Source organism: Stegodyphus dumicola, chromosome X2 (assembly GCF_044657685.1).
Source record: "Stegodyphus dumicola isolate Sdum_Otavi_A_Nest chromosome X2, ASM4465768v1".
Lineage (NCBI taxonomy): Eukaryota > Metazoa > Arthropoda > Arachnida > Araneae > Eresidae > Stegodyphus > Stegodyphus dumicola.
In genome coordinates, this window is record NC_140781.1 from 181,428,422 (window position 1) to 181,456,331 (window position 27,910).

Consider the following 27,910-nt stretch of genomic DNA (forward strand, 5'->3'; position numbering starts at 1 on the left):
TCTCCCCTTCTTCCACTAAAAGCAAGTAAGCATTGACGTATACCAACCCATAAGAATGGGCAACAGTTACAACTGTGTTGCCTCCAACAAAGAATTGCCAATAGTTTAGCTGTCATGGCCCTAGTAATTGACAATTTTGATTGCAAAAATTTTAAGTAGAATACAGTAATCGATAAAGCGATACTGGGCAGATTTACGGTAAATGTTGAAATTTATTCGATATGCCAAGAAAATGTGATTCATGCTAAAAAATATTATAAAGAACAGAAGTATTTGCAAGTTGCGAGGCCTCTTTATCTTCCTTGCTGCAAAAATGCGTTGCTATTCTGTGTAACAAGATGAATAATTTAAAATATAATTTTGCCTATACTATTTAAAACATTTTGCAATATATATTTTCTTACACTATTAGTTGGGTTATACACCTTATGGGTATTAAGTATCATAAATTCTTAGATCATCGCTCTCCTAAACTGGCTGATGACGTGAGAAGGCTCTTAGCCGTTTGTGTTTCCTGTACCTGAGGTTTCTTTTTTCATTCTTTCTTCTTTTCCTCCATTTTTCTCCTCCTGAAATGGAAAAATGCTGCATTTCTTTCATCTTCTTTCAGTATAACTAGTACCTGAATACTTAATCTAAACAGCCACAGTAAACATTCATATACTTGAAAAAAAATTGTTTTACGGATGCCCCATTTAAAATACTGTGAAAACACCTAGAAATTTACAAAACCTATTCAGATTTATTTATTCAGTTACTTTCATGGGAATAGCAAAAAGCATTTAGGATACGTATTTTAACAAATGATGTTCTATTCTCTTTCCATAGATGGCGCTGTCAAACATTTTCTTTACTGCTATTATCTTGACGGCGCGTTAAAAAATGAGAGCCGCATCAGTTTTGTTACTGTGGTTAGAAATCGATTTAATGCCAAGAAAGGTCAGTCTCTCATTGACAAAGAGGTCTCAGATGTCATAAGTATGCAGGTATTTTTTGAAGTCAAATGAAGCGAAGCAGGCAATACGTTATTTTACCACTGCTACCATTATAAAATTAATCAAGTGATGTGAATATGTGTATTTAAATCAGTTAGTGTAGTTTTAAGAAATTTATTTCTACAGATTATTATTAAAAATTGCAATGATCTTAGCAAAAATCGCAGAAAAACCTTTTGGAAAGTTGCATATTTACAACTTTTCCAACTAAGTAGGGATATTTTAATGATTTTTAATCTATTTTACATTTGTCATATCTTAAATATAACATATTCACTTTCATTAATACATTCAAAAAGTTCGCATATATAAATATTTCTTAAATGTCTGGACATAGACGCACTGCGGTTTAAGAAATTAGATAATGTGACTGCGACATTTTTATTCATAAATGCCTTTCAAGACAAACATGCATGATTTAAAATTTGCACGTGTTATTTTAAATAATCCGCGAATGAATCCGCACTGCAAATGCGGTTCTTAAATAGCTTGGCACTCTTCTATTTACGCTATTCTACGTTCCAAAAATAAATGCAGCCGCAAATGTCGAAATTTTGAAACTGAAATTTTTCTTTTGGGATAAGTTTTAATTTTAATTAACTGTAAAGATTTAGTTTCATCAACTGGCAACAATAGCTAATAATTTAATATATTTAACGGCAAAATCCTCTCAAGGGTGCGGGAGTGTAATCTGAAGTTCTTAACAATATATGAATATAATAATTTTTGTGCGTTGTTCGTTGTCTTGTATGCTTCTAAATTTCAAGAGGCCCACCAGCGGCAAAGTGGCTGAACACTGACAGTTCAGTCCGAGGTTCGAATCCAGCGAAAGGGCTGGCTGCATGCAGGTTTTTGTGGATTTTACTATGTGTAACGTGTATATGAGCCAGTTTCCCTTAGAAAGTCCTCCACGAAGGCATTCCTCGAGTGCTTTGCCGTAATCAAATAAACGAAACCAAATCTAAATTTCAAGTGAGTTCACGATTCTAAAAAGAAATTTCTGATCCATTATCAACAGACTACTAGCCTGATGGTGACATTTAACTATCTTTCAGCAATCCTATGTATTTTAAATATATATATATAATGAAACTTCTCATGGCGACCGCTTCCCGTAGACGACCATCTCTGAAAATGATAAATATTTCTGAAAACATGCATTAATATTGGTACAAATAATTACAGTATTCTTCTCTAAGAAAACCGCTCCCTAAGTCGACCGAGATAATCAGGCAAATTTTATTCGCGACAACCAAAAACATTGCAGTGTCGGTATTATGAGAAATTAACGCATCCCTCCATGCATGCCGTTGTAATATTAAGTAGTCATAAGTAGTCACTAAGTCCGGCTATTCCTCGCGTTCTCTGTCTTCCAAAAATCTTACAGTCTCTACAGCGGCACCCTAACTAAAATATAGTGGATGGTTATTCATCGGAATCAGGATTTGCTCATTTATGTCTGGTGCCTCTCCCCAGTCCCTCATTTAGGCGGAGGAGATGTAAGGGACTATCGCATTCCCTCGTGCGTACTCTCGTAATGTAAACTGTTACCAAGTCGAGCTAACAGCTGAAAGATTCGCGCTTTAAACGCCGCGGGGGTACAGAATTCCAACGAACACCCGTTGTGGTACATGCCTTCCAGGTATTATGTCCGTACCCAGGGGACTGTCGAAGCGGGCGCAGCCTCCGCTGTCCCCCCCCCTTCCGCTTTACAAAAAGCATGAGAAGGGATTGAACGCTAAGACAAAAAAAGCTACGAAGTCATCTTGGCCCCAGGCAACCACTCCGGGAGCAACGAAAATCAAAGAGTGTTCCGTACTTTGTCGGTCCCTGTCGAAGAGACCGAATAGAACCAAATTCCCAAGGAAGGCCACAAAATCTAACTATGTTGCGACCCCACAGCCAAGGGGCAGACAATATAGTACCAGTACGGTCCCTATCAAGCCTGAACCATTCCCCGAATGAACGGAGGTTCTAGTCCTACACCCGTGGTTGAGACTGCCTAAGTACTGATCCTAGCCAGTACTTCCCAGGAATTCTCCTGAGTCAATCCCCGAATGGGCCGCGAGAATACAGTTGATTCCTCCTTTTTTCTGGCGTCAAGAAATCTAACGGTGAAACCGGATGTAAAATATGCTAGATGGTAATTCGTCATCACTTGGATCTGATCAACTGGGTCTCGTACTTCTCCTCAGTTGTCATTTCAGCAGAAAAGAATGTAAGGAACTATTGCATTCCTCCATACGTTCTCTTGTGGTGCAAGTGATACAGTCCAGCTAGCAACCAGAAGATCCTTGATTGGAATCCTACCGAGAATACAGTAGATGTCTTACGTCAAAAAAAAAAAAAAAAAAAAAAAAAAAAAAAAAAAAAATCTAACGATCTGTACAGCGAAGCCGGAACTAAATAAGGTGGAAGATAATTCTTTACAGTTTAGAAGTCTCGTTTCTCTGTCCTCAGCCGTCATTTAAGTGAAAAAGAATATAAGAAAACATCGCATCCCCCGTATGTTCTCCCGTAGTGTAAGTGGTTTGCACGTCCATATAGTTACTGGACAATCCATGGTTCGAATCCGACGAAGGCACATTTTATTTTTTGTGTTTCCTGCTTTGAAAACTGAATAGACTTTACACTGTCAACTTAAAATATTTGAAAGTGCTTTAAAGTTAAGAAATATTGTAAGGTTAAACCTAATTAAATATTATCTACAACCAGTTTAACACTGATGTGCGTCAGGCGACACAAAGTACTTTTAATCAGCATTTTTTAAACTGCGTTGAATTCAGGGGTTCCAAGGAGATCACTCTAGGGTTCTGCGAAACTTACATGCGTTTTTTTTTATATCATTGAAAAAAGTAATTTTTAAAAAAGCAATAAAAATTGATGCCTCTACTAAATTAAAAAAATCGAATAAGAACTAAATATCGCTTCAACTTACTAATCTGCATAATCGATGCACATCTGCATCTGATGAAGAAGGTTCTACGTTTAAACCTTCGAAACTAGTCCTGTAAATTTACGAATATCAAGCGATTCTTGTTGATTTAACATCTCCAATAACCCTTTATTGGACCACGTTAGCAGAAGAATTTACTTAAATGACACCTGATTCATCATCGCATAAGATATTTAAATTAATGCCATAATTAGAATTCTGTTGCATTTAAAAAAATTAATAGCGTAACATGTCAGAAAGTTCTGTTGGCACTTCTACTGTTTGCAACTATATGAAACGGGGTTCTCAGCTGCATGTGTCGACAAAAAATAAACACCGCAACAGACTAGATGCCAAACATGACAGGAGAATTCAACTTTCAGACATAAAGACTAATATTAATCTGTGATAATATAAAGCAGTACATTGAATTAAAATTAAAAATTTCATTAAAATCAAAACTTAAAATTCCTAAAATTCCTCTTTGAATACGTTATTTTAATGATTTTTGGGTTGGTCTCAAAGTTATTTTTTGGAAGCAAATAATTCGTTTACACATTGTCACCTTAAAACCATACTACTTAAGCAAAGTAGAGGTTCCGTGATAAAAAGTGGACATAAAGGCATGGTTATTGGTCGTCACGACCCTTCTGTGTGGTTACTTTTATCGTGGTCCACGATAAAAATGAAACACCATGAAAGTAATCACGCAAAAGGGTTCTACTTATCAAAAATATTAAAAAAACACTGCTTCAAATGATTCATTACTTTCCTGATTTCTTTCTTACAGCACAAATTCTTTCTGTAACTGGGATATCATTTTCTTTAATAAGCAATACAAAAAAATTTCCATTCTGTTGCCCAATTCTTATACAGTTATAAAGAGTAAGTTGAGTGAGTACACCGCTATGATGGCTTCCGACCACGGACATGAAACAAACGGAATTATACACCATCACAGCGGGCAGAACTCCAAAGTAACAAAGTTTAATATTACATACTAATAACTGTTTCTATAGCTTGATAACTGCAGGCACCAAGCATTATTCTAATTATCTGCTTTAAATTCTGAACATTTCAAACATAATATTATTCATGGTTGTTTGTGCTTTCGCAGTTGTCTTGAGATAAACGGTTAGTGCTCACCATTGGAAAATGTATATATACATAATGTGGGAGGCTGCAGTTTGCTCTCTGCGAGCTAGTCTTTCGATTGAACTGGACACGTTGATAATTTTTTTCCCTTCTGCTTGTGTTGTCATTGGTCTTTTACAATGCTCTTCTTTGCAAATACTTTACGGCAGTAATTTTCGTCATACATGCATCGTTTCAGAGCCATTTATGGTTTTTAAAGCGCTGATCAATTTGCGAAGGAAAAAAATGTGCCTATTGCCATTCGAAAACTTCAAAATGTTTTCATTATAAACGTAACCATGAGAGCTTTATTGTTTTAAAGCATCACAATTTCGAGCGCATACCTTCAAATAACAGTATCTGAAATTTCATTTGAATTGGTTGAGCGGATAGGCCGCTAGGGGATTACAAATCGGGGAAGATTTTTATGACCACTGTATAATTTAGGCTAAAAGTACCGACGTGAGAATTAGCAATATATCTTGGAAAAACAACCTATATCGATTTAGTCCTGTCAGCAATATCAGCAAGCAACCAATGCATTCTTATTAAACTTATTTCAGTTGTTAACAACTTTTTAAGTTGCTTTAATATCCTCCATTACTTTCTTTGGCATTTTTTAACGAAAATAGACGACTGAAAATTTCTATGTTCGAGTTATAATCCTCTTCTAAGCATTTCTTAGAGCTTATTTGCCGAATTCTACACAATAATATTGAAAATAATTATTGAAATGCGTGTAAAGCATCATTAACTAATTCACTTTTTTATAATCTTTCACACAGTATGTCATTCAAGTTACAAGTAAAAAGCTCTCTTTCTCCTGAAATACACTGAATAGCGGAATATAGTACATACAAATGTGTACGTAAGCTTGGCGGTTACATTAAGTAAGGTTACGTTATTTGATTGCGGTAAAGTACATGAGGACTATCTGCCTGAGGAAACTGATCTGTCGTAGAAGACTTTCTGAGGGAAATTGGCTCGTATTCACGTTACAAATGAGAAAACTACGAAAACCAACCATGTAGATAGGCCATTTGCCTGGGAACGATCACGGGTACTCTCAGTATTCATCCCTAAATCTGATGGCTTTAATCTAGATGTGGGGCATAATACCACGTGCATGATATTTACATGACAATGTTTTTCAAGCCAATGATAGCAATAACTCATAAGTGGATGAAGTCTAGATCTCAACGACATCTCTGTTATTTTACTTCTGGCTATACCATTATTATACAGGGCGAGTTATCACCTTAACAGAACTCAGAATATCCAATAAACAGTTAGAAAGAAAAAATAACTGCAAACATTGTTTGAAGGTAGGGTTTAATGTTAAAAAAAAAAAAAAAAAAAAAAAAAACTAAACTATAACACAATCAAAACTCTGCAATTTGAATTTCAGAGTTTGCAGAAATACTAACAATGATTCAAAAATATTAATAACTATTGAAGTTATTAATTAACTTCTACAGTCGTGTGCAAAAGTTTAAGACCACACATTGAAAAATTAGATTTATTGGAATTCCGCAACAAAAAAATATGTTATAAATGCAAAAATAGACTTACAAGGTTATTGAAGTATAGTCAGAATTTTGTCGAACCTGCTTTATTTTTTAGCACTGCTGCAATCCTTTTAGGCACGCTATAAACAAGAGACTGGCAGTAAGCCTGAGAAATCTCTGTACACCACACATGCTTTATTGCTTCAACAAGTTCGGTAGCACTGGATGGCAGCTTCTCCGCGACTTTATTTTTCACAATACACCGCAGATTCTCTATGGGATTTAAATTTGGGCTGTTACCTGGTCAATCAAGCACTTGGATTTGAGTAGCCCTCAGACAGCCCTTAACATTTCTTGCCCTGTGACACGGAGCCCCATCATGCATGAAAATTGAACATCTGTGAACATCCAAGTGAAGCTTCAACTTGTCACGTAACAAATTAAGGTACCGAATGCCATTCATCGTGTTTTTAGGTTGGCAGTAAATATACAGCAGCAGTACCAAACGCAGACATTGCACCCCATATCATCTGGCTTGGAGGGTGTTTCACTGTTGGAATCGTATATCTGTCATCATATCTTTTTACAAATGGGCGGCGAATACATTTAACACGTGCAGAAAATTGCTGCACACTTGACTCATCGGAAAATAACACTACTCCACCGTTGTTCGGTCTAATTCTAATATTGTCTGGCGAAAGTAAGTCCTACCTTTTTCATACTTTGAGTAAGTCAAGGTTTCTTTGCAGGTTTATAAGAAAATAAACTATAATATTTAGTCAAACGTCTTGAAATAGTACTCGAACTGACGTTGGTACCCTTTGCAGGCAGAGAAGCTCTAATTTTATTGCAGGAGGTTGTTGGACATCGAGTAATCATCCTTCTTATCACACGTACACAAGTTTTTCTTGGACGACCGCTTGTCTTAAGATCCGCATAGTTTTCCAAAATTTTGAATTTACTGATATATTGATGCATGTCCGTCTTGCTCACATTTACCTTCAAACTTATTTCATGTTCAGAAAAGCCAACTTCATGCAGGGCCGCTATTTTTGCCCATTTTTCAACAGTAAGTGAAGATTTTTTACCCATTACAAGAATTATACAACAGCACTGTGTACTCAAAATCCAGTAACGAACTACTGATAAATGAGACCACGTTATATTTATAGCAGTAGAAAGCGTTTGATGCAATCAACGCATGAGATAACGCAATTACGAGCGAAAATGGTGCAATTTGTTAAAATATAGGAAACCGGCTTAGTGGTCTTAAACTTTCGCGTGACTGTATGTATTGTAATACAGCTTGTTAATTGCATAAATTCTAACAAATATTCTGTATTCTACAGACAATTCTTAAATAAAATCCCTCCTGTTTTTCTCTCAATCTGAAAAGTTTATTCTTATTCCATTTATCAAAGATACAGGAAACTGGAAACAACCTGCCTATCAAGAGTACTCCATAATGAGCATGACTAGCAAAATAAATCAAATTAGATATTTAGCTTTAATAGCCAAAATCTATGTCTAAACATTTAAAACGTTTCTTTTGTACGTAGTTCGTATGCATATTCTGGCGAAAGAGGGCCTATACCAAAAGTGAAGGCGTCATAGATACTAACTATGCGTAATAATAAAAAAACTAAATGTAACTAATAAATAAACTACTAAGTTAGTTCTAAATAAAATCTCTTGCATGAACCATAAGCATTAATAGGTATCTACTACGCACAGTAGTTAGACTTTTCCAAGCAGGAAACGTGATAAATCTGCGATGCCCTCGCTGGGATTCGAACTCCAGGCCTTCCGATTGCTAGCCGGACGAGCTTCTAATTAAAACACGAAGGGATGTGACAAGAAGAGAGACAATACTTTATAATTATGCGGAATTAAAATTTACTGTGTTGATTATTATTTATTATTTGTGTTGATACTGAAAAAAGAGTTTCTGTCAAAAAAAAAAAAGGGGGGGGGGGGAAATATACCATCCCACCCTCCTGAAAAAAAAATGAAACTTATCAGTTACAGAGCTATTTCATAATGGAAAATCAGAAGAATGCTATCCCTTTTCTTTCGGACTTGTCGCATGATTTGCCATTCACAGAATTAAGCAGTTTGATTTAAAGGCAGATTGAGCTTAAATTCAAAAATCTAACTATGCCATTAAGTTATTCATATCTTCCGTCTGGCGTGTTAATATTTTTTATATTTTATATTGATCTGGCTGTATGCATATGCATAAAGAGAATGGTTGCCAACTTGCTAAAATATCACGTATTTGTTTTCTTATTAATGACTGATTGACAAATTATTCAACAGAGCAAATTCAGAACGAATTTTCAAAATTCCCTTTGAAGTCCTTGCAAATAAATTTGGGTCACCTTCTTAATTTCCTCACACACACACACAAAAAAAAATATATATATATATATATATGTGGTACATGTAACAAATACAATCATTTAAAAACATTCTTTTTGCTTATAAGAAACAGTAATTTGAAGCTAAGACTTTGTTGCAGTCTTTATTTCTTGCCGCAGTTTTCTTCAGTTTATAACGGCATTATTTCATAGATGCATAAAAATGCACAATCCAAATTATGCAGTTATCTTCATAAAGTAAGCAGGTATTAATGTTATCAGAGCGGATTACACTTCTCTCAGACAACTCTTAATAAAATCACTGCATGCATCAAAGAATTAAACAATTCTCTCAAAGCATAAATTCTCTCATTAGTTTATTTAATGTAATAACATTTTTTTAATCTTCTATAACTATAAATCCTATGCAATCAAGATTCGTATATGAAGAGTATAATAAACTATTAAGCTTCTACTGATTTTTTATTTTTAATTAAACAAACCATCATATCAAAGAATAATTGACGAAATAAATAAATAGTTTTGAATGAAAAATCAAGAATATTATAAAATGAGATGCATATTATGCAGAACAGAAGATTTTACCGCAGACAATTTTATCTATTTGTGTCCAGTTATGAACACTCTATCAAATTAATTGCAGTTGAGATGAATTGTACAGGATATCGACTGACACATTTCAGATACTCTTTGAAGGCTTTTCTGCTAGCAAAGAGAACCGAAAATGTCAGAGGTTCATGTGTGTATCATTCATAGAGAGTCAGACAGATGTATGAAAGCGACATGCAGTCCGTACACACCAGAAGTTCGAAAACTAACGTTACTTTCTTCTTGCTAACTGAGCAGATGGTTATTGATTCTTAGAAATCGATATATGAAGAATCGCCTCTCAGTCACAGCTCAAATCGCATTCGCCTTGTCTGCGACGGAAATCTGAAAAGGGTTGCGATATTTTTCGGATTGAAGATAGCTATGCCTCAGTACACAATACGGAAGCACTCTAACAAAATAAGAGCGCATGTTTTACAGCATTTTAGACAGCTATTAAATCAAAGACATTATTTTTGAAGGAAATGGAAATTTCATAAAATATCCAAACTGCTTCAGCAATGGTTAAATTCAATTTTTCTTTTTTTATAGTTGGAAAATCTCTTTCAAACTGTAAACTAGAACCTGAACATGAAGATCAAATTGTATTTTTTAAATATTCTGCAGTAATTACCTTTTCATAATAAAAAAATCTGATGTGTACACTACATGACTTCCTTGTACGGAATATTAAATTATACGCATTTTTTCTTGCATTTCATTTAAACGTATTGGATTGAATTAAATCTACTTCGCCGACAGCGCATAAACCACAATAGAATAAATGCATTCTTTAAAAGTCACTCTAGTATTTGTTTACCATAGCGACACTCTGGCGCTAGATTCACTTAACAGTATTAATAATTATATAACAGTTAACTTATATAATAATTATATAACGAAAACTAAGTTAACTGTTACATAATCCAATAATTATATAACAGTTAACTTATATATTTCGTTCATATTATAACTCATAATGCACAAAATTTATATCATTTAAAGAATAGAATTATCTAATCGGTGCCACATGTTCTATTCAAATACTGTAATTACTGTAATTCTGTAAAGCTAGAATGATGTATAAAAGAAATTAAGCAAACAAAACAGAAAAGAAACAGTTTTTCACAGACGATAGAGTATTTCTCATTTAATTAATTCAGTTCTCACTTCGTGAGAAGGAAAAAACACATAAAAACTCAAAAATATCTATATTAAAAATTACGAAGTAAATCTTAAACACTTATTTCCTCGAAAAAATTCCAGAAAGAATTAAGCATGATTTAATTGGCAATAATAAATGAATGCGTTATCTTTGTTGTTGCGAAGCTAAGTTTCTCTAGATTGGCAACAAATCCACTAGTCTCCTGTTTCAAATGTAAACATCAATGGCCGCCATAAAAAAAGGCTTAGCGGCACTTAGACAACTTTAAAATTGTTGATAATTCTAAAAATATTGCGTACAGATTTACTAAAGGCCTTAAGCGGAAGATAAAAACAACATAATACAATCATTTTTAAAGCAAAAAATATACAATTTACAAACATATAAGAGTAAAGAAACTGAGATCACTGAGCCGGGTAACAGAGTGGATATATATATAAATATATTTATATACGTTTGGTGCGGCCGATTGCAACCAAAATACGAGGTGCACATCTACATATTATAGCAGTCCTATATACAAATTTCAACGTTCTGAGGCTACTCGTTTTTGAGTTATGCGAGATACGTACGTACATACGTTCGTACAGACGCCACGAAAAATTCTCTTCAGAATTCATTTTAAAGCAGTTTTATAATTTTTTTTTTGAAGGAAAAGAGTATTTTATTCTGTCCTTACGTACAGATATCACGCAAAAACACCGTTAAATTGCATTTGATAGCGGTCAAAATGGACATTTTTGTTGAAATATGCTGCCTGAAACTTTTCGCGATTACAATACTTCCTTTTTACTTCGTACAAGGAAGTAAAAAGAGTGTGTTCTATTGGAAAAGAATTACGATACCAAGAAGAAGCACAGATTTTAATTTCTCAGACGATTTAAGTTTAGGAAAAAATTAATTCGATCAATAGCCTACAATGTAACACAGTAACAGCAAATCTCGCAAACAAATGAAAAAGCCATCGGCGTTTTCAAATTCAGCTTTTGCTTTCGTATTCTCTACGTATTAAACATAAAAGTTTCCTAAATATAAGTATACGAGCTGGAAAAGGCTTTAAAAAGGCTAAATTTCTTAAATTAACGAAACATTATTTTTTTAACTTAAACATACCAACACGTGAATATTTGCGTCATTTGGAATATTTTTGTAATTAGAAGTGTACATGGACTACGATCAATGACTGTGGAAAATAAAAGCTAGGTAAGGGCCTTTGTAGACATAGTGGATATACAGATAAACTTGCGAAGGTTTATATAAATGTCTTTTATTGAGTCTTTTAAAAGCCATTCTGGAATCAAACTCTAGCTAAAATGCTAACAAGCAAGTTTTATAAAAGAAACATAACTAAATTACAGCTAAACGCAATTGAGCAAAGAAATCTGTTCCAGGCAATTTAAATGCGTTTTACATTCACAAACAGAAGACTATTACACACTCATGTTCAAAACATAAGCAATAAGACAAAACACGGAATAAACCAAAAACTATTTAATGGTTATACGTTGATCCAAGAAGTTGGTTTGGCATTAGTAGAATAATGCCACAACAACCTCTAGCAACCCCATAGCAAATAATACAGCAAATGCATACAAAATACATGTATTTTTACGTTCTGACATGCGATGGAGACAAAAGAACACATACCACAGTTCATCAGGCATACAGTCGACCTTCATGCAGTCGATGTGACACAGTTTAACAGGACATGAGTAGGGCTACAGTGGCAGAGACATGCGACGCCAGCTGTTGTGATATTAGTGATCTACGGCGTCTTGCAGCTATGAAAAGAAGGCGATCGTCTGTCGTTGTGGTAATCCTCCGGCGTCCAGACCCACGTCTTCTACAAGGGTTTTCATCCTTTTGGTAACGATTCCACAGCCTATTGATGATATTACAATGCACATTCAGCTTTTCGCAAAAGCGGATTGTCGTGCACCAGCTTGCAACATCCCGACAGCCCTCCAACGCATTTCATCATGAAAATGGCGTCTTCGGCTCATAATTTTCCCTTTGGCTATCTTGGATTACATGCATTTGGCGATGCAACCTACACCTATGTAAATTTTACGTTTTGATTCCCCCTTTTTATTTTCGCACCTTTACTTTTAGCGTTTGTTGCTTATTTTTGAGCATGAGTGTATTCTTTACGGAAGGAAATTTCCAATTCTAACCAATATGTGCTTTTGAATCATTCGATGAATCATCCACTTTAAATGTGGACTGGTCATGTCAAAAATGAATTAGTCCAGAGCTCTACAGTCTCTTTCGTTACCTCTATAGTCTCTTTCGTAAAGTAAAAAGTCATACACAGCACTATTAAAAGAATTAGCTGAAGGAAAAGCAAATGGCATCAGAAATGTATGTCACAATCATGCTCGTTTGTATGAGTATACTCATTGTGCAACTAAGAAATTCGAGCTGCCGACTTCTAACTAAAGTTTGGGCTGCTTACTAAGAGATACATTTAAAGTGGTCTAGAAATGAATCATGAAGGAATAAATAAGCACTTAAAAATCAAATAGGCATGAAGAGTGATAAAAAACGTAGAAACAAATTTAATGTAAAATGCAAATGCAATATACAAAATCAAAAGCGAAAATGAAAAAGCACCTCTCATTTTAAAGGAAGCACTTATAAACTCCAATAGAAACACAGCTAGCACTATGTCAAAAGTATTAGTTCCTATAGTCAAATCAACTTAACAGAATGCTCCTGAACTTTCAAGCAAAGGGAAAATGGCAATACAAGATGATGTTAACATGCTTATGTGGTACACATGAAATAATATCACAGATTAGGAAATGATGAAAGAGAGTGGATAAATTTTTAAAATACTATATGGAATAAAATTGAGGGTTAGTAAAAAGAGCAGAAAAATTTAACTTAAAATGGCGTTTTACGAAATCGAAATAGTTTCTTGTATTTCAAATAATTCTGGGTAGGCTATATTTATTTCACTTTACGAGTACATATGAGAGGAATTGCTAAAAGTTATTCATTCAAGTTCCTCTGTTGGAAAATTTAGCGATTTTCAGAAGTATAAAATTAATATAGAGAACTGCATTTTGAACGGGATGCTGATTATCTATCTTCCAGGTGAACTTATGAGCTCACATTTTATTTAAGGTAGTGAGTAATACTTAAATACATCTAAAATATCAAATATTCCCTATCTAAGCCAGAGTAGCGTTTTAATCTCTTAATTACCAAAAAAATATATTCTGCTTTATATTTAAGAAAAGGAACATAGTTATTGTCCATGTTGAACATAGTTTTAACTCAGAATGTGTCGAAAACATACTCTCTGTACTTCACTTAAAAGAGTTTTTAAATATCTGATGCTAACATAAAATTATAAGTTACAGCTCGAAGTACCGCTAAACATGAAAATAGCTCATTGTAAAATTTTATCGATTTCACGTCACTCACATTTCGCCCAAGTCCATTTTCCGCCAAAGTTTCGCTTCTCCTGTTTCTTCCCATTCAACATTTTTATTTTTGGTATGTTGCATCCTACACCGATAGCTGTTCATTCTCAGCCTAAACACTTCCAATTTCAGGTTTTATCCAACTTTATATTCTCCAAGAGACGTTGTCACACGCCTCAGGGTATCACTCGCTCTCTTAGAAAGTAGATATCTCTTTCCCACTTTCTCTTCTTCTTTAAAACTTGTAGAACATCCTTTATCCCTGTCCTTTGTTCAAATATATAGAAGCTTTTATCACGGACACTCATCAGTAACCAGAGGTAAAAATATGAAGCTGCGTTAAGGAATAAATGGAAGGAATAACTAAGAGAAACAAAATTTGATTTAAATGAAATTTACAGACGCTTTAAAGCGGATATATAAAGGGCTAAAGAAAAGAGCTTAGTAATCATGGATTTACAGAAAAGCTTGGAAAGGGGATAACTGGACAGGGAATCAATTTGAGCAATGTGAGGTATGAAGCACAGAAAATTTCCGGTTTCTCGAGATACTATTTTGCTTTTCTTGTCGGTTTGAGCTTTCTTTATTAAATAACCTTAATTAGAAATCTTCTGTTAATGTGTTCTTTATAAATTACCTTAAAGTTGATTTGACAGTATTTTATCATGCTAAGAGGCCATTTACAATTTTGTTTTACTAGATACCACTTAAATTTGATGAAGGAGGCTCGGTAGCTACTTCTCTGACAAAGACGTTCCTTAATGACGTTAATACACGCATGAAGCTCTTTTCTTATCTTAACAACTACTACAAAGCGAACGAAAAATTACACGAGACAGTCATTAACGCCGTAAACTACTTCGATTCATTGCTGTTGTATACGGTATTTTATGCATAATTCATATTTTATACACAGTAAACGAATATCCTTTCTGTGCGTTGATTCTAAAAACTATAACGCTGTGAAATCATTTAGGGGATTAATAATAGTTCATCGGTCAATAAAAGAATAGCTGAGATGACTGAGTGTAGCTTTATTAGCATTTCAAGAAAGGATAATTTTTCATTCTAATGTTTCGTTCATAAAGTTAGACAGTTCATAATCACCTACAGCCTCCATTATTTCATAAACATTCCACGTTATTACAGGAAAAAAGTGCAGTTCATAAACTTAAAAAAAGTACTGTCTTGTACAATAAACTTCCCACCTCAGCTTAACTATGCTGATTATATTAAAATATAACTTAAGCACATTAGTTAAAAAAATTAAACTTTATTTTTAGTTTGACGAAAATGCTTTTTCTCTATAGAATTCTATTTTATTCTGTATTTCAGTGAGTAGCGAAAGAAAAGAGAAATAGAAGATTTTATTTTATTTCCTATTACATCCTTACATATCTGGTAAGTCGAAATACATAAACTTAAGTTGAAAACATCATTACACTTTTCAATTACTGGTGAAAGGATTGTAGGTTTTCCCTTAGTTTGACTAAACTATTATTTTAATTTTCGGTATCTTTTCTGAACTCCTCATTTCCCCTGGCATTTCCTCCCCAGGATGCAAATTAAGTAAAACTGAAGAGATTATTTAAACGGGCGAAAAGATAAGGTTACACAACGTTCACATGGAAATTACTCATTACTTAGATCATAAGCAAATTGATCATTATGTTATAATTGCTAAGTTGGAGAAAAAAACCTATTATTTGTTAAGTAGTTATTCGTGGCCTACCGACTGACTGCCCTTCTATTGAAATTAATGATGAGTTATCTAGAATTGCTTACAAGGTTAGACGGTGTTGCACAAATGCGTAAAATCAAAACTAGAGCTCCTATGCTATTATTTTAAGTGCAACTCGAAAACACCCCGGGGATGGAAAGTATTTTTATGATATAACTAAATTTATGGATTTCTATGTAAAAATTACTGCTTACGAATGAAATGCAAGTGTTGTGCAGTGTCTCAACGGCCAGCACTTAAATCATTCTGCTGATACTTGTAAACTTAAGCCTAGATGTGTCAAGTGTGTCGGGCCACACAAATCAAGTAATTGTATTGCTAAACGTATTGAGAAAACTAAGTGTTGTAACTTATGCGATTCGGACACACTGCGAACTTTTGTGGGTGTCCGAATTCACATCTAATTATACTGTTAATAATCCAAAACCCAATACTGTTGTTAAAACAGTTACTAGTAAAATTTCTGATTTCAAGGCAGGTAACAATGCTATAGATAAACTATTTGTTGTCTTCAATATATGCGAGGAGATTTTCGGATCCTCAACAACTAATAGTCACTTATATTTGCCTAACTTATCACAGGCCTCTGGCTCCCTCTATGCTTACCTAGTATATTATAATTGCTGTTTGTATTCTAAATGTTTTGGTCTCCTCTTTCTGTATTTTTATAGTACCGTGTATGCTTAACCGTGTTTATGCTTATTTTTTAATTAGGATTCGAAGTAATTTGTCTTACCTCATTATCATTTACTTGTCACCTTTCACCAGCTTGACAGCCCTGCTTTCTCGGTCAACATGAATTCTACTTAATTATTATTTAATTTCCTACTAATTTCTCTAGTAATCCTCAAAATTTTACTTACTATTAATTTTAAAAAAATTGCTTATTTTGGCTAATTTATAACAATATTCGCAACTTCAATAATACGTTTCACATGGGGTACATCCCTGTTGCTCAGGCACCCTGGTGTTCTGTCACCGTTCCACTGGGGTGGGGAGGTTACACAGCGTGATTTTGCTACTGTAGCGCACGTTCTCATTTTGTCCTTGCAGGGGCTGTACGCCTGCTGGCCGTTTATTAAAGCATTATTACCGGGTAGGTTGCTGAGTCAGCCTGTTCGTTTAAGTTAATTGTGTAGTCTAACACTACTCACTTCCATTTATTGTTAAATTATTCCAAAATTCCCACCACAAGTAATCGGTGGTTATTATGAACGTACGTGTACGTTATAGTGTACGTTAAGTGTGTGCATTTTTCGTTAAAGAGTTTGAAAATAAAAGGACTATTTACACCCTTTCATCTGTGCTGTTATTCTTCACGTGTGCGAGAAGTCGCCTGGCTAGACTTTTGAGATCCAGGCAGTTTGTATGCTAGCAAAGAAGTTAAGATCTTGCAATTGGCGCCTGAAAAAATTCTGACCGATGACCAAAAGTCAACCAACATTTGAGCTGGCCCCATCTACATTGCAGACCGCCAGCGGCTCCTGTAAACATAAAGGAAGGGTTTGGCTTCGTGGTAGACATAATGCGGGCCTCCATGAGACTCTCTGTGGCATTCGACGGAAGATCGTCGGTCACCAACTTGTTGGAGAACTCACCAACAGCTGGACAACCACTTTTTACTGTACCCGGTACCGGCAGTGCAGAAGGTAACAAAAGCGATGACCTTCTTACGAGGACAGGCACTAAGCTGGTTTAAAGGAATCGGAAAATTTCTACTGGGTGAAATAGGCAGCCACACTCGCATACGTTCGAAAATTTCAAAATTACCTTTCTGAAAGCATTCATCGTGGTCAAATAAAGAGCAAAGCTCGAAGCCGAATTGTACAACAAATACCAATTTAATGTCAAGGAATTAACAGAATTTATTTTAAGGAAGGTGCATATCACTAATTTACTATACGGGAAAAGGACCGATACCGAAATTATTCAGATTATTTTGCCCCGACTATTGCCGCAGATACAACACTATCAAATTGAGAAACCAAAGCACCTTGGAATAATTGTTTTAATTGGCGGTTAAATTTGAAAGTCGGAGGACAGCTAAAAGTACGCTTACAAAAGGTTATGGCTGAAGATTCAACAGACAGTTTAGTAAGTGGATTTCAGGAAATACGAGAAATTTTAGATGGGAGGGAAAATTTCAGGACAAGAAAGTAAAATTTAGACCACCGCCAAAGTAGGCTGCAAGATTAAAAAAAAGGGGGAGGTAAAACGGCAGTTAAACTAATCCGGAGTGCTAAATAAAGGAACGTGTAGTCACCTCGCTAGTATAAAATTCCCTCCAAATTACATTTAAACACGGTGGTAATCAAAGATTTGGCCTTACCAGTCATTCAAATTTTGCTAAATAATATGCAACAGAAGCCTTGTTAGACATACGAGCGCAAGCAAATTTTGCTCCTGAAATTTTTTTTTCGAAAAATTTTTAAAACATATCGGCTATGTAGCGTCAAAAATACCAAAGTCATTGCAACTCAGGGCAAGAAGTGCACGTGTAAGGCAAAGCCACATTTAATGAACAAGTTAAAAATGAATCTAAAAAAAGTATTTTTTGTTTTCCGAAATTTGCAGACTTCCGTCATACTAGGTACAGATTTCCTAAAGACAGCAGGGGGACCACTGGCGGCCGAAAGGTAAAGCTGCTCAACACTGGTAGTTCGGTCTGAGGTTCGAATCCCGCAAATGGGCTGGCTGGTTTGGCGTTTTTGTGGTTTTCAACATGTGTAACGTGTATACGAGCCAATTTCGCTTAGAAAGTCCGCCACGAAGGCATCCCTCCCCTTAGGCAGATAGCCCTCGAGGGTTTTCGGTAATCATATAAACCAATCCAAACCATAGCGGAAATAGATTTCCAGGAGGAAACATTAAAACTGCAAATGAAACCTATGCCCGAGGAAGCTGTAAAACCGCTTATATTCGACATCAGCCATATGCAAAATGAAGACAGGAAAGAGTTGGAGGAATTGGTAAGGACATTTTCCGATTTATTTTCTAAAAAGCTAGGGCTTACCCAGACAGCGCAGTATGAAATACGACTTACGAATGATGAGCCGATTAAAACCAGGCCCTATCGTTACGACCGCGTGAAAGAAGAAATTGCAGAAGAGCATACCCACGACATGCTCTAAAATAAAATAATTACGCAGATCAGCAGTCCGTATGCTGTACCGGTAGTACTTTACCGAAAAAAGAATGACCTGCCTCCCTTAAATTTTAAATCGTGGAGATTTGCTGTCAATCTAAATACCCCATTTACCCACTTCCTGTAATTGAAGAAATAATAAGAAAATTTAAGTCAACTAAATTCATGACCACCCTCGATCTCACTTCAGAGTACTTTCAGATAGCTATGAAACCCGAGGATATCGAAAACTGATTTCATTACAAAATCAGGCACTTACATTATAAGGTATTTCTCCCGCTTTCCTAGCGTGCCTTCGTGGTGTAGTGGTTCTTCACGCTAGGCCGGTATTCCAGAAGTCCGTGGTTCGATTCCCAGCGAAGGCGGTTGCTTCTTTTCATCTCTCTGGCTTTTCCAATTAACCTAATGTCTCTACAGTGGCGCCTGAACTAAAAGGGTATTGGATGAGGATTCTCCACGCCCAGGATTTGGCGATTGGGTCCCCTAAAAACCCCAGTAGCCCTTTAAAAAGGGGAGTATATAAGTTATTTCTCCCACTTTCCTAGCGTGCTTTCGTGGTCTAGTGGTTCTGCATGCTGGGCCGGTATTCCAGAGGTCCGTGGTTCGATTCCCGGCGAAGGCGATTGCTAATTTTTCATCTCACCGGCTTTTCCAAAATACCTAATGTCTCTACAACATATTTCTTAGACTGCCTTTCGGCTTGTGTGGAGCTCTGGTAATTTTCCATCGCCCCATGGACATTATATTAAGACCTGTCCTCGGAAAATCCACCTCTGTTTATCTCGATGATATTATACTAACTAGTGAAAATACTGATAAATATATTAAAGATTTAAATGAAGTGTTAACATTATTAAGAGAAACGCAGGCTTAAAAGTGAATGCATCCAACTGCAAATTTGCGGCAAAAGAGTTTAGGTACCTAGGCTATAAAATTTGCGAAAATAATTGCTATTCGAAATAATTGCTATAAAAAACTACCCACAATCAAACACAGCGAAAAAAAACTCACCTCATTCTTGGGTATGTGTTCTAGCTATCGAACATTCATAAAGAACTTTGCAGATAGCTGAACCGCTGTTAAAAATTAAAGCAAAGGAAAGCACGGTTTTCTTGGTCAGCTGAGGCTAATACAGCATTTAAGAAATTGAAAACTGCGTTAATTCAAATGCCGATTTTAAAATTTCCGAAGTGGGGCGAAAATCTTGGAATTTTAGCAGGCTCCTCAGATTACGCTGTAGGCGCTGTTTTGATGCAGAACGGTCAACCAGTGGCCTATTTTTCAAAAATTTCTATCAAACACAGCGTAACTACACGGCTACATGGAGAGAAATATTGGCTGCCCTTTTAGCAGTGCAGAGGTTAAGAGTACATTCTGGCAAGGCACCGATAACTATATATCCCGATCATGCTATTATGGGTCGATTATACTCCGACAAAAATTTGTCTCTGCAATACAATTTAGACCCCCTTAAAAAGAGCCCATGCTAAAATTGTATCTGATTCTTTTCTAATTAAATATATCTTAAAATATGGTGCGCCATTTAAGGTAATATCAGACAATGGCGCCCAATTTATTAGTCAAATTTCCCAAGATCTATGTACAAGGCTTGGCATACACCACCTAAAGACGGTCCCTTTCAGACCTGAATCTAACATCGCCAACTGCATAAATAGGAAAATTGTTAAAATCATTCGTAGTTGTGTAAAAGCTTACCATCGAAGCTGGGATGACTGCGTCATCGAAATGGCTTTTGCTCTAAGGACGGCTAAGCAGGACACTGTCGGAGAACTTCCTGCGAGTTATATTTGGGGAGGAAAATTACCCCCTTGAAAAAATTATTCTTTGTACAGAAAAGGGAGGCAGAATTTAAACTAACTAATAGTCAAATAATAATCAACGAGTCAATAAGAAATTCAGACAGGGCAAGAGCAAAACAAAATATTAAACTAAGATAGGAAAAGAAGGGACTTGATTTTAAAGCCAGGGATAAAATCTTGAAATTGAAACAATCGTTGTCTTGTGCCCCAGAACCAAAACTAGCAGAATTTTATCTTTGTTTCGAGGTCCTTTTATTATCGAATGAATTTGTAGAACTGTATGCTACCTAAAAGGAGAGGAAGAGGGTAATATTATTGCTAATGTGGATCAAGAGAAGAAATATTATGACCGCGCTGATATGGCAATTTTTCAAGATATGTTGCAGGAAGCACCTGCTGACAGAAAGGAAGTATCAGCGATAAGCACAAGAGATGAATGAGCCTTCAACTTCAAGAAATGTAATTCTAGGAAAAACAGAAAGGAGCCCAGAGTGGTGGAAGGAGAAGGAAAGAAGCGTCGGCATGAGGAGTCTAAAAATAATATCAAAGGAGAATTGTGGCCACCGTAAAAGAGTAGCAAATCGGCGAGCAAGGAAGGCAGACGAATACTCTACACCAGATCCAGCGAGCAACGGATGGATAACCAAAGACGGTTAAGAAATCAGATGTCGTGATTTCAACCGCTTGAAACACCAACACAAGTTGAATCGCGGAATTCGCCGATTAGAAGAAGAATCTCACTAGCGCAAGAAATTGCTGAGGAATCAACGAGCGCCATCGGCTGACCAGGCAAGCACTCCTCGTCCAGAGCAAGGAGCTTCATCGCCCGCAAAGCGCCAAGAACCTCAAAATGTGGTTCAACACCGAAAGAAGGTAGCATGGGAAAAAAGACCAGGACTGAAAAGGAAACAACCGTCCTACAGGGAAGGAAATAGCGGAACACGGCAAAGAATAAGATTTCAACAAATGAACAAAGCCCCTTCAAGGGAAGAATTTGTAAAGAAAAGGATGTTGGACTTCATCCAAACAAAAGATAAATCCAAATTATCCTATTTAAATTTACTTTAAAGTTACTATGAAGATGGTTGAGAACATATCTTTTAGTGGTTGCCTCGATAGAGGACAATAAGCAAGAAGCTTTTTATTTTTACTTTCGAACTAAACAAAAAACTTTTTTAAATTTTTATTTATTTGTTTATTTTTTATTTTTATTTATTTATTTAAAAATTTTTGTTTTTGTTTTTGTATTAAGCAAGAAGCTTTCTATTTTTGTATTAAGCAAGAAGTTGTATGCATCTCTAGCAAATTATTTTGATGTAAATAAGAACAAGATGTTCACTTTTAGTCGTATAGACTGAGTTAGAAAATGCTTGCATATTGTCAGTTTAGTGCAGCAACTTTGTTACTCATCAGGCTAGACAATTCTTGTTGCATGTAATTAACTTAAAATTGTTTTCAGCTAAGGCAAGTAAGAAATTGTATATGTAAAATTTTTTGTGAATTATTTTAATACCAAAAGTATTTTGTATGTTTATAATCGAAATATATGTGTGTAAATGAAATTATAAATCAAGCTAATACTAGAATGAATGCTAAAAATAAAAACTAGCTTAAGAATTAATGAAAATTAAAGTTAGGCTCTCCAGCCAACACTAAGTTACTTTTCACTAGAATTAGCACCTGGGGGCTGAGAATCGAATGTAGAGTGTATGTCTGAGGTCTAATATGTATAGTTTCTAACAAGTAAGGATGTGGGATAGTTGTTAGTGTTGTATACATTCTATGTGAAAACACACTCTCATATTCAGTACACATGCTGGACAGCAGGGAGGAGTTTTAAAAATTTTGGAAAGAATGAAATGTGTAAATGCACCCCCAAGATACTAAATGAAATATATTTAATTGTCTAAAACCTTGCAAGCTAAATGAATATAATAAATGTTTCAACTCATTCTAAATCATTTTCCTTCCAGATACCTGGAAGGAGACGAGATGAGAAAATGTAAAGAAGAATTGTATAGGTCTGCCACAACTGTTGTCTGTAAAATTTAAATTAAGAAAGTTAAGATTTAAATTGAAATGTTTGACTCACAGTTAAATAATTTAAAGTATCTTATGCAGGATTGTTATGTGACAGTTGAATTCTGGCGAGGAAAGATGTAGGGTTTCTTCCCTTAGTTTGACTAACCAGTTATTTTAATTTTTGGTATCTTTTCTGAACTCCTCCTTTCATTCCGCATTTTCACATCAGGATTCAAATTAAGTTAAAGAGAAGAAAGTATACAAACGGGCGAAAAGAGAAGGTCAGACAGAGAGCGATTTCGCTAGTGTAGCGCACGTTGCTGTTGCGTCCTTCAAGCTGATGCAACGCCTTCTGGCCGTTTATTAAAAGGTGTCCGCATATAACATCGCGGCAAAAACATCGCGGACGAAAACGTCGCGGAGAAAACGACGCAAGACGAAAACGTCGTGCTGCAAAACATCGTGAGAGAAAACATCGCAAAGAGAAAACATCGCAGTCCTAAAACATCGTGGTACAAAATATCGTCGTCGAAAACAAAGCGGTTCAAAAACTTCGCAGTTTGAAATATCTTTGTCGAAAATATCGCGGTAAAAAATAAAGTATCGACAAATCATCGCAGGACGATAACATCGCAGACATGCTTTTTCAGGCTTTAATAATTGTAAATGGATATTCCCATAATAATTTGTTAGCGCAAGATGGAAAGAAAGATTTTTACTTTCATACTTTTTATTAACTAATAAATGTTTGCTGAAAAAGGAAGAAGGAATCTTAAGAATAAACTGAGGCAGAACAAGAAATAATTTTCATTATAAGAGTTTTAAATTAGCAAAAATGAAAAAAACTAAACTCATAATTAACTTAGCAATTTTTTTATAGATAAGGTCATGCAGTTACTTACCTTCCTTTTTCTAATCTTTTTTAGATTATACTTTTAATAAAAAATTACCAGTAAAAACTTTATAAAAATGATTTATTAACGAACTTTGTTAGTTAACTATGTCAGTTTAAAATTCTATTTAGGTGCTATAAATTGCCTTAATTTTCTATGCTTCAGTGTGAAAATTATCCTTCTTTCCATCTTGCGCTCATAAATCATTATGGAAATATCCATTTACAATTATTAAAGCCTGAAAAAAGCACGTCTACGATGTTATCGTCACGCAATGATTTGTCAATATTTTATTTTTTACCGCGATATTTTCGACAACGATGTTTTTAAACTGCGAAGTTTTTGAACCGCTTTATTTTCGACAACGATATTTTGTACCACGATGTTTTAGAACTGCGATGTTTTCTCTTTGCGATGTTTTCTACTACGATGTTTCGTATCACGACGTTTTCGCCTTGCATTGTTTTCTCCGCGATGTTTTCGGCTGTAACCTATTAAAGTCTATTGCCGGTGTAGGTTGCTGAGTCAGCCTGTTAATTTAAGTAAATTGTGTAGTTTATCATACTCTTTGACATTTGAAGTTATTTTTAAATTATTCCTAAGTTACCACTGCAAGTAGTCGATGTTATCGTGAGCACGAAGTAAGTGCATTTTTGTTAAGGAGTTTTAAGCAAATAAAAAGGCATTTACACCCTTTCCCTGTGTTCTGTTTCTTTATGCCTGTGTGAGAAGTCGCCTGGCTTACTACGAAAATCAGTACAATCGCATGATGGCGAAAAGACATTCATCTTATAGGATCTGCTCTATCATATTGAACTAAAAGGAAAACATCGAAGATGTCAGAAAATTAAGCATCAATTTTGTGCAACTACATATTAAAATTTATATTGTTGTGCTGCAAGTATGATACATCCGCTCTACATCAGTATTTTCGGATTTTTCTCCTGTTAAAATAACGCAGTAAGGGTGAGCTATTGTGATCAAGATTTGTTTTGGTATTCTAACATAAAATAATAATTTTTTTTGGAAAAGAAATAAAAAATAAAAACTGATCTTCTTTAAATAATATATATGAAAAAAGGTTCGTAAGAAACTATAATATTTCTTTAAATGCAACTTGCGAAAATAATTTTTTTTACACTTTTCTTCGTCTGTATCTTTTAAAACAGTATGTGCCATTACTCAGCAATAACATGCTGTTCGCGTGAGGTTTAACTTTCAAAATGGAAATTTAATTTAAAAAATCGTTGTTTTTACATTCTAAAACGGACGTATAAATAGAAGGTAAGATCGCTTTCCTCTTAAAATAACTGTAATGTTAAACAAGGGGAAAAAAAGGATTTAAACTCAAGGTACACTATTTCATTTTATTTATACATTTTTTGTGTTATTCTCGTTTGCTCTTGAATTAAACAACTTGTGTTAAAGGAATTGGAGAATTTTATTCACTATGGATAAAATGACTACTGTTTTCGTGACTCTGAAAAAGAGTGCTCGCAATTTTTATTTTAACTCATGAATGTTATTAAGTAATACTGGTACAAAAAGTGCTTACAGAATATATTTGTTTATATTAGATATATTTTACAGCCACTGTCAGGTATACTTTTCTGAAGAGAAATACACACTCTTTAGATGAGCAATAGGGAAAAAATAATCCAGAAAGATACAGATAATCAATACGTAACTTAAGGGGGAGGAAGTCGAAGTTATTAAGTATTGCATCTGAAAGAATATGGCGCTTTTCCAAACAGACCAGATTCATTTCTAAAGAGTGTAAAAAAGGTATCACGCACGAGATTTCCAGCTTACACAACGTAACACATGCCAGATGTGCGGTTATTATTTCTGTCGTCCATGTCTTAACCAATGGTCTCAAACTCAATTGCATGAGGGTCGAATGCCCAATGAAAAACATCAGACAAGCCAGACTTTTTTTTTAACAAAATTAAAATTTTCAGTTAACAAAATAAAGTACTTCATACTGCATAAATTAAATTAAAAATTTTTCTTAGTTAATATTTATCAAAATATACATAAAAATAAATATTACACTTTCATACTGATACTTATTTCAACTATTTCTAACACATTTAATTGATTATTAAATAACTTGTTTTAATTTAAACTAAAAATTTTAAATTATGAAGAAAGCTTGTCAAGTGGGATAAATCTTGACAGGAAATAATGACAACCTAGTCTCTCTTACATATATGTTTTTTCTTCAGAGCACAAACAAAAATATATATGTTTGTACATAAGCAGTTACAAACCTTTTTATTTCTCACTGCAACTGGAGACTTGATGGCGTTTTGATTCTGACATAGTTTGTAGCTCCGTACAAAAACGACTAGAAATTATCTTTATTACAGATTGTAGATGTTCATTCGTCAACAGGGTTTTTTTCTTATTTTCAACTGTGAAAAAGAGCTATTTCCATATAAATGTATTCCCAAACAAAGCGATTATTCTTAGCCCATAAATTTGTAAGTGAGCTTACTTAATTTTTAACAAGCAGGGAAAAAAATATAAATTCTGTATCTTGATATTTTAAATAAAATTTACTTCCCATTGTAAATTAATTAACTCTGTAGATTTTCTGTAGGTTCAGATTCATTTTTATGGTAATGAAAATAATATAAACTTGGACTTCAAAAAACGAAAATGTGGAAATCATTGCAATAGCGTGTTTGCAGCAAACACATGACTGAAATACACTCATGTCCATAAATTAAGGATAATGCAAAATCAGGCAAAGGAAGAGTTAGAAGCAAACCAAATTTGACTTATTTGTAAAGCTTATTTATTAAACAAAAGGTAAAGAGCAAAAAAAGATGCTATATGTTTGATATTATTAAAAAAAATTAGCGATTTTTTCTCCCTGGAGCAAATTACAAAAAACACCTATTTACAAAAAACCAATATTACATGGTTGGTATGATTGTTAATACATTGTATGTCTCCTAGACGATGCAATACAGTCCGTACAACGCCTAGGCATGCTGACTATCAAATTATCGATCTGATCTTGGGGGGATATTACACCACTCAAAAAACAATGCTCTCCGAAGTTCCGGTAGACATGTAGGAGGAGGTTGACAGGCTGCAACTCGTCGGCCAAGCATGACCCACACGTGCTCTACTGGATTCAAGTCCGGTGAGAATGCTGGCCACTCCACACGGGTGATATCCTCCGATTGAAGGCATTCGCTTACGATGTTTGCACGGTGAGGACGGGCGTTGTCATCCATAAACACAAATTGTGCGCCCATGGCGCCCCGAAACAAACGTAAATGTTGTTCCAGAATGACGTCGCGATAGATTTGGCTTGTCATGGTTCCAATTTGAACATGCAGGTCAGTTCTGGAACCCAGAATAATTCCACCCCAAACGAGCGCTCCTGCACCACCGTAACGGTGTCGTTCAGTGATGTTTTCTTGGTGCTAACGGGTACCTGGAGCTCTCCATATGAAAGTCCTACGAGAATCAGACTACAAGCTAAACCTGGACTCGTCGGAAAACATCACACAAGCCCACTGTTGCGGTGTCCACAATGCATGCTCTCTACTCCAGGCTAACCGCAGTCGACAGTGAGTTGCAGTAAGTGGAACGCATCTGACAGGTCTACGAGCATATAGACCAATCTGCCCTAAGCCTCTGTACACGGTCTGCCTTGAAATTGTCGTACCAGTGGCTGAAGAGAGCTGACGAGACAGGTCTGAGGCTGTGTTCCGCCTGTTACTTTTGGCAGTAACTGCCAAATACCAGTCCTCATTCGGCGTTGTAACTCTGCAGCGACCTGTGCTGTAACGTCTACTCGCATTACCATCATCTTGGAATCGTTGCCAAAGCCTGGAGATGACACTCTGGGCAATTCCAAGTTAATCTGATACTTCCAGTTGGGTACGCCCACATTCCAGACGGCCGATAATTCTACCACGTAAAAAATCATCCAAATGCGTCCTTTGTGTCATAACTATTCGTTTATTGCACTGAAATGCTTATAAAGAGCCTGCGAACAATTTTACTTCTTTGTCTGTATTCCTTATATATCACTTTCTTACACTCTCGTCATTGTGACGTACCATCGAAAATCTGGTTACTTCCTGAAATTTGCATATGATTCTTGAAGATGTGTGTAGTGATTTTACA

At 35.3% G+C, this 27,910-nt stretch overlaps 1 protein-coding gene across 1 annotated transcript in view; it reads right to left on the minus strand.

Moving 5' to 3' along the window:
• Positions 1–27,910, minus strand: part of LOC118189707 (heparan sulfate glucosamine 3-O-sulfotransferase 1-like) — a 147,355-nt gene that overhangs the window by 61,071 nt on the left and 58,374 nt on the right. The window lies entirely within an intron of this gene.